The sequence below is a fragment of the Arachis stenosperma genome, chromosome 3, assembly GCF_014773155.1.
Source record: "Arachis stenosperma cultivar V10309 chromosome 3, arast.V10309.gnm1.PFL2, whole genome shotgun sequence".
NCBI classification, from domain to species: domain Eukaryota; kingdom Viridiplantae; phylum Streptophyta; class Magnoliopsida; order Fabales; family Fabaceae; genus Arachis; species Arachis stenosperma.
The window spans coordinates 79,843,929-79,851,215 of NC_080379.1; positions in this window are offsets into that span (position 1 = coordinate 79,843,929).

Sequence of the window (7,287 nt, forward strand, 5' to 3'; positions counted from 1 at the left end):
TGCAATTTAATTTCCCTTGCTTAAATTTTGAATTCCCAATCCTCAACTCCCTTTTTCATTCAAGCAATTTATATTTCTTGCACTTTAAGTTACTGCCATTTACATTTCTTGCACTTTAAGTTTCAGTCATTTAATTTCTTGCTATTTAAGATTCAGCTCTTTTAATTTCAGTTCTCTTTAATTTCTGCAATTCTTCCCTTCCCCTTTACATTTTCTATTATTTGCTTATTGTTGGATACAAAATCACTCAACCAATACTTGATTCGCTTGACTAAATCAACCACTAAACTAAAATTGCTCAATCCTTCAATCCCTGTGGGATCGACCTCACTCATGTGAGTTATTATTACTTGATGCGACCCGGTACACTTGCCGGTGAGTTTTGTGTTGGATCGTTTTCCACACATCAAGCTTCTCTCAATATAGAGTCAAACAAAGCCCCCACAGTCAAACTCTAAGTTTGGTGTTGGGAGGCCACAACTAAACTCTAAGTTTGGTGTTGAACCCCCACAATCAAACTCTAAGTTTGATGTTGGGAGGTCCCAACAATGCTCTGATGATCTGTGAAGCTCCATGAGAGCTCACTGTCAAGCTATTGACATTAAAGAAGCGCTTATTGGGAGGCAACCCAATTTTTATTTATCTATATTTCTATTGTTCTTTTATGTTTTATTAGATTTATGATCATGTGGTGTCACAAAACAATTGCAAAAATTAAAAATAGAATCAAAAACAGCAGAAGAAAAAGCACACCCTGGAGGAAGAGCTTACTGGCGTTTAAACGCCAGTAAGGAGCATCTGGCTGGCGTTTAATGCCAAAACAGAGCATGAAGCTGACGTTGAACGCCGGAAACAAGAAGCAGTCTGGCGTTTAAACGCCAGGATTGCACCCTGAAGAGAGCTGGCGTTAAACGCCATAAACATGCAGCAAAGTGGCGTCTAACGCCAGAAACAAGCAAAGAGCTGGCATTTAACGCCAGAAACAAGCATCAGACTGGCGTTAAACGCCAGGATTGCATACAGAGGGCATTCTACATGCCTAAAGGGTGCAGGGATGAGAAATCTTTGACACCTCAGGATCTGTGGACCCCACAGGATCCCCACCTACCTTCTCCCTCTCTCTCACACCTTTTCATAACACTATTCCTCAAACATCATTCACCAATCACCTCAATCACTCTTCCTCATCACCTCTCACCAATCACATCCATCCTCTCTTCCCCAAAAATGCCACCTACCTTCAAATTCAAAATCTCTTTCCCATCCAAACCCACCCTACATGACCGAACCATAAACCCCTCTCCCTCCACTATATAAACCCCTCCATCCTTCTTCATTTTCACATAACACCACCCTCTCTTCTCCCCCTTGGCCGAAACCTATACCACTCTCCCTCTCCTCCATCTCTTATTCTTCTTCATCTATTCTTTCTTTTTTTTCTTGAGGACGAGCAACATTCTAAGTTTAGTGTGGTAAAAGCATAGCTTTTTTATTTTTCCATAGCCATTGATGGCACTTAAGGCCGGAGAAACCTCTAGAAAGAGGAAAGGGAAGACAAAAGCTTTCACCTCTGAGTCATAGGAGATGAAGAGATTCATCTCAAAAGCCCATCAAGACCACTTCTATGAAGTTGTGGCCAGGAAGAAGGTGATCCCTGAGGTCCCTTTCATGCTCAAGAAAAATGAGTATCCAGAGATCCGACATGAGATCCAAAGAAGAGGTTGGGAAGTTCTTACCAACCCCATTCAACAAGTCAGAATCTTAATGGTTTAAGAGTTCTATGCTAATGCATGGATCACTAGGAACCATTATCAAAGTATGAACCCGAATCCAAAGAATTGGCTTACAATGGTTCGAGGGAAATGCTTAGATTTCAGTCCAGAGAACGTAAGGTTGGCGTTCAACTTGTCTATGATGCAAGAAGACGCACGCCCCTACACTAGAAGGGTCAACTTTTATAAAAGGTTGGACCAAGTCCTCATGGACATATGTGTGGAAGGAGCTCAATGGAAAAGAGACTCAAAAGGCAAGCCGGTTTAATTGAGAAGACTGGACCTTAAGCCTGTGGCTAGAGGATAGTTGGAGTTCATCCAACGCTCCATCATCCCCACTAGCAACCGATCCGAAGTAACTGTGGATCGGGCCATCATGATCCAGAGCATCATGATTGGAGAGGAAGTAGAAGTTCATGAAGTCATCTCCCTAGAACTCTACAAAGTAGTTAAAAAGCCCTCCACCTTGGCAAGGCTAGCTTTTCCTCATCTCATATGCCATCTATGCTACTTAGCTGGAGTTGTCAAAGAAGGAGACATCCTCATTGAAGAGGACAAGCCCATCACTAAGAAGAGGATAGAGCAAACAAGAGAGCCTATTCATAGATCTCAAGAGACGTATGAGGAAGCTCATCATCAAGAAATCCCTGAGATGCCTCATGGGATGCATTTTCCTCCAAATAACTATTGGGAACAACTCAACACTTCTCTAGAAGGATTGAGTCATGACATGAACCAATTAAGGGTGGAACATCAAGAGCACTCCATCATTCTCAATGAGATTAGAGAATATCAAAGAGCTATGAGGGAGGAGCAACAAAGGCAGGGAAGAGACATAGATGAGCTTAAGAACACCATTGGTCTTTCAAGGTGAAGGCACCACAATCACTAAGGTGGACTCATTCCTTAACTTTATTGTTCTTATCTCTTTGTTTTTCGGTTTTTAAGCTTCATGTTTGTCTATGTTTGTGTCTTTATTACATGATCATTAGTGTCTGGTAACTATGCCTTGAGGCTATGAATAATTCCATGAATCTTTCACCTTTCTTAAATGAAAAATGTTTCTAATACAAAAGAACAAGAAGTACATGAGTTTCGAATTCATCCTTGAAATTAGTTTAATTATATTGATGTGGTGACAATACTTTTTGTTTTCTGAATGAATGCTTGAACAGTGCATATTTTTTATCTTGTTGTTTATGAATGTTAAAATTGTTGGCTCTTGAAAGAATGATGAACAAAGAAAAATGTTATTGATGATCTGAAAAATCATAAAATTGATTCTTGAAGCAAGAAAAAGCAGTGAAGAACAAATCTTGCAAAAAAATTAGCGAAAAAGAAAAAGCAAGCAGAAAAAGCCAATAGCTCTTTAAACCAAAAGGTAAGAGCAAAAAGCCAATAACCCTTTAAACCAAAAGGCAAGGGTAAAAAAGATCCAAGGCTTTGAGCATTAATGGATAGGAGGGCCTAAAGGAATAAAATCCTGGCCTAAGCGGTAGTGTACGAAATTGTGATCATCAACAATGGCGCCAAAAACTTGGTAGCGCTCTCAAACGTGAATCACACTTTGTCACAACTCCGCACAACTAACCAGCAAGTAATACAAGGGTCGATCCCACGGAGATTGTTGGTATGAAGCAAGCTATGGTCATCTTGTAAATCTCAGTTAGGCTGATAATAAAAGGTTATGGAGTTTTCGAATAATAATAATAAATAAAAAGAAAATAAAGATAGAAATACTTATGTAAATCATTGGTGAGAATTTTAGACAAGTGTATGGAGGTGCTTGTCCCTGTTGAATCTCTGCTTTCCTACTGCTTTCATCCAATCCTTCTTAATCCTTTCCATGGCAAGATGTATGTAGGGCATCACCGTTGTCAATGGCTACATCCTATCCTCTCAGTGAAAATTGTCCAAATGCTCTGTCACAGCACGGCTAATCATTTGTCGGTTCTCGATCATGTTGGAATAGAATCCCTTGATTCTTTTGCGTTTGTCATCATGCCCAGGAATCGCGAGTTTGAAGCTCGTTACAGTCATTCAATCCCGGAATCCTACTCGGAATACCACAGACAAGGTTAGACTTTCCGGATTCCCATGAATGCCGCCATCAATTCTAGCTTATACCACGAAGATTCTGATTAAGGAATTCAAGAGATTGTGCCCGGTCTAAGGTAGAACGGAAGTGGTTGTCAGTCATGCGCGTTCATAGGTGAGAATGATGATGAGTGTCACGGATCATCACATTCATCAAGTTGATGTTCAACAAATATCTTAGAACAAGAATAAGTCGAATTGAATAAAAAATAGAAGTACTTGCATTAAAACTCGAGGTACAGCAGAGCTCCACACCCTTAATCTATGGTGTGTAGAAACTCCACCGTTGAAAATACATAAGTGATGAAGGTCCAGGCATGGCCGAGAGGCCAGCCCCCAAAATGTGATCACAGGATCAAAATACAATCCCGGATGAAAATATAAAAGTAAAAAGTCCTATTTATACTAGACTAGCTACTAGGGTTTACAGAAGTAAGTAATTGATGCAGAAATCCACTTCCAGGGCCCACTTGGTGTGTGCTTGGGCTGAGCTTGAACTTTACACGAGCTAAGGCTTCTATTGGAGTTGAACGCCAAGTTGTAACGTGTTTTTGGCGTTCAACTCTGGTTCGTGACGTGTTTCTGGCGTTTGAATCCAGAATGCAATGTAGAACTGGCGTTGAGCGCCAGTTTGCGTCGTCTAATCTCGAATAAAGTATATACTATTATATATTGCTGGAAAGCTCTGGATGTCTACTTTCTAACTCCATTGAGAGCGCGCCATTTGGAGTTCTGTAGCTCTAGAAAATTTATTTCGAGTGCAGGGAGGTCAGAATCCAACAACATCAGCAGTCCTTTGTCAGCCTTTTATCAGAGTTTTGCTCAGGTCCCTCAATTTCAGGCAGAAATTACCTAAAATCACAGAAAAACACACAAACTCATAGTAAAGTCCAGAAATGTGAATTTATCATAAAAACTAAAGAAGACATCCCTAAAAGTAGCTAGATCCTACAAAAAACTACCTAAAAACAATGCCAAAAAGCGTATAAATTATCCGCTCATCAAGCGGCTGAATCAAGCTGTCCCTAAACCATGTGCTTGTGGCATGCAGTTCCAAGTGAAAAGCTTGAGACTGAGTGGTTAAAGTTGTGATCCATAGCAAAAAGAGTGTGCTTAAGAACTCTGGACACCTCTAACTGGGGACTTTAGCAAAGCTGAGTCACAATCTGAAAAGGTTCACCCAATCATGTGTCTGTGGCATTTATGTATCCGGTGGTAATACTGGAAAACAAAGTGCTTAGAGCCACGGCCAAGACTCATAAAGTAGCTGTGTTCAAGAATCAACATACTAAACTAGGAGAATCAATAACACTATCTGAATTCTGAGTTCCTATAGATGCCAATCATTATGAACTTTAACGGATAAATTGGGATGCCAAAACTCTTCAGAAGCAAAAAGCTACTAGTCTCGCTCATCTAATTCGAGCTAAGTTTCATTGATATTTTGGAATTTATTGTATATTGTCTTCTTTTTATCCTATTTGTTTTCAGTTTCTTGGGGACAGGCAACAATTTAAGTTTGGTGTTGTAATGAGTGGATAATTTATACGCTTTTTGGAATTGTTTTTAGGTAGTTTTTATTATGTTTTTATTAGTTTTTGTGCAAAATTCACATTTCTGTACTTTACTATGAATTTGTGCATTTTTCTGTTATTTCAGGTATTTTCTCGCTGAAATTGAGGGACCTGAGCAAAAATCTGATTTAGAGGCTGTTAAAGGATTGCAGATGCTGTTGGATTCTAGCCTCCCTTCACTTGAAATGGATATTTTGGAGCTACAGAAGTCTAATTGGCACGCTCTCAATTGCGTTGGAAAGTAGACATCCAGGGCTTTCCAGAAATATATAGTAGTTCATACTTTGCCTGAGTTTTGACGATGCAAACTGACGTTTATCGCCAACTTCCTGCCCTATTCTGGCGTTAAACGCCAGAAATAGGTTACAAACTAGAGTTAAACGCCAGAAACAGGTTACAAGCTAGAGTTAAATGCTGGAAACAGGTTGCAACTTGGCGTTTAACTCCAGGACAAGTCTCTACACATGGAAGCTTCAATGCTCAGCCCAAACACATACCAAGTGGGCCCCGGAAGTGGATTTCTGCACTATCTATCATAGTTTACTCATTTTTGGTAAACCTAGGTTACTAGTTGAGTATAAAAACTACTTTTAGAGATTTATTTTGTACGTCATGACATTTTACATCTGAATTTGTATCTTTGACGGCATGAGTCTCTAAACCCCATGGTTGGGGGTGAGGAGCTCTGCTGTGTCTCGATGAATGAATGCAATTATTTTTGTTTTCTATTCAATCACGCTTGTTTCTATTCTAAGATATTCATTCGCACTTCAAAATGATGAATGTGATGATCCGTGACACTCATCACCAATCTCAACCTATGAACGCGTGCCTGACAACCACTTCCGTTCTACTTTAGATTGAATGTATGTCTCTTGGGTTCCTGGTTCACGAGTTTGACTGCATCTCCTGACAACAGAGCATTCAAATCCGTGAGATCAGAGTCTTCGTGGTATAAGCTAGAATCAATTGGTAGCATTCCTGAGATCCGGAAAGTCTAAACCTTGTATGTGGTATTCCGAGTAGGATCCGGGAAGGGATGACTGTGACGAGCTTCAAAAGGATCAATGGATCCTATTCCAACATTAGTGAGAACCAACAGATGATTAGCCATGTACATGGACCCTTTTCACTGAAAGGACGGCTGGTAGTGATTGACAATGGTGATCCACCAACATACAGCTTGCCATGGAAGGAGACCTGCGTGCGTGAAGAAGAAGACAGTAGGAAAGTAGAAATTCAGAAGACAGAGCATCTCCAAAACCTCAACCTGTTCTCCATTACTGCATAACAAGTATCATTTAATTCATGCTCTTTTACTTTTCGCAATTAAAACTAAGAACCACTATTGATATCCTGACTAAGAATAATAAGATAACCATAGCTTGCTTCAAACCGGCAATCCACGTGAGATCGACCTTTACTCACGTAAGGTATTACTTGGACGACCTAGTGCACTTTCTGGTTAGTTGTGCGGTATTACAAAGTGTGATTGTAATTTTCGTGCACCAAAGCTTCAAGGAGTGGATGCAAAGGTTGGACTAGTGCTCAATTGGATTGGTCTAGGAGGGTAGTTTGGTGCTTCCATGAGAATTCATCTCTCTCGCCACCCGGAGGAAATCACCATGATCAACTCAAAGACGGGTGTGAAAACAAAGTGTGGCATCCCGGATCACACAAGGAGAATCAACTTTGGGAGCCCAAGGTTTGTGGAGAACTCCATCAAGGCTTGGAGTTATTAACTTTGGAAGATAGAGCTTATTGGAAGTCCAAGTGTTGGTGGATGTTCAAGGATGGATTCAAGCACAAGCTACCTTGATGAGAGCTTCCCATAAGTCCAACTT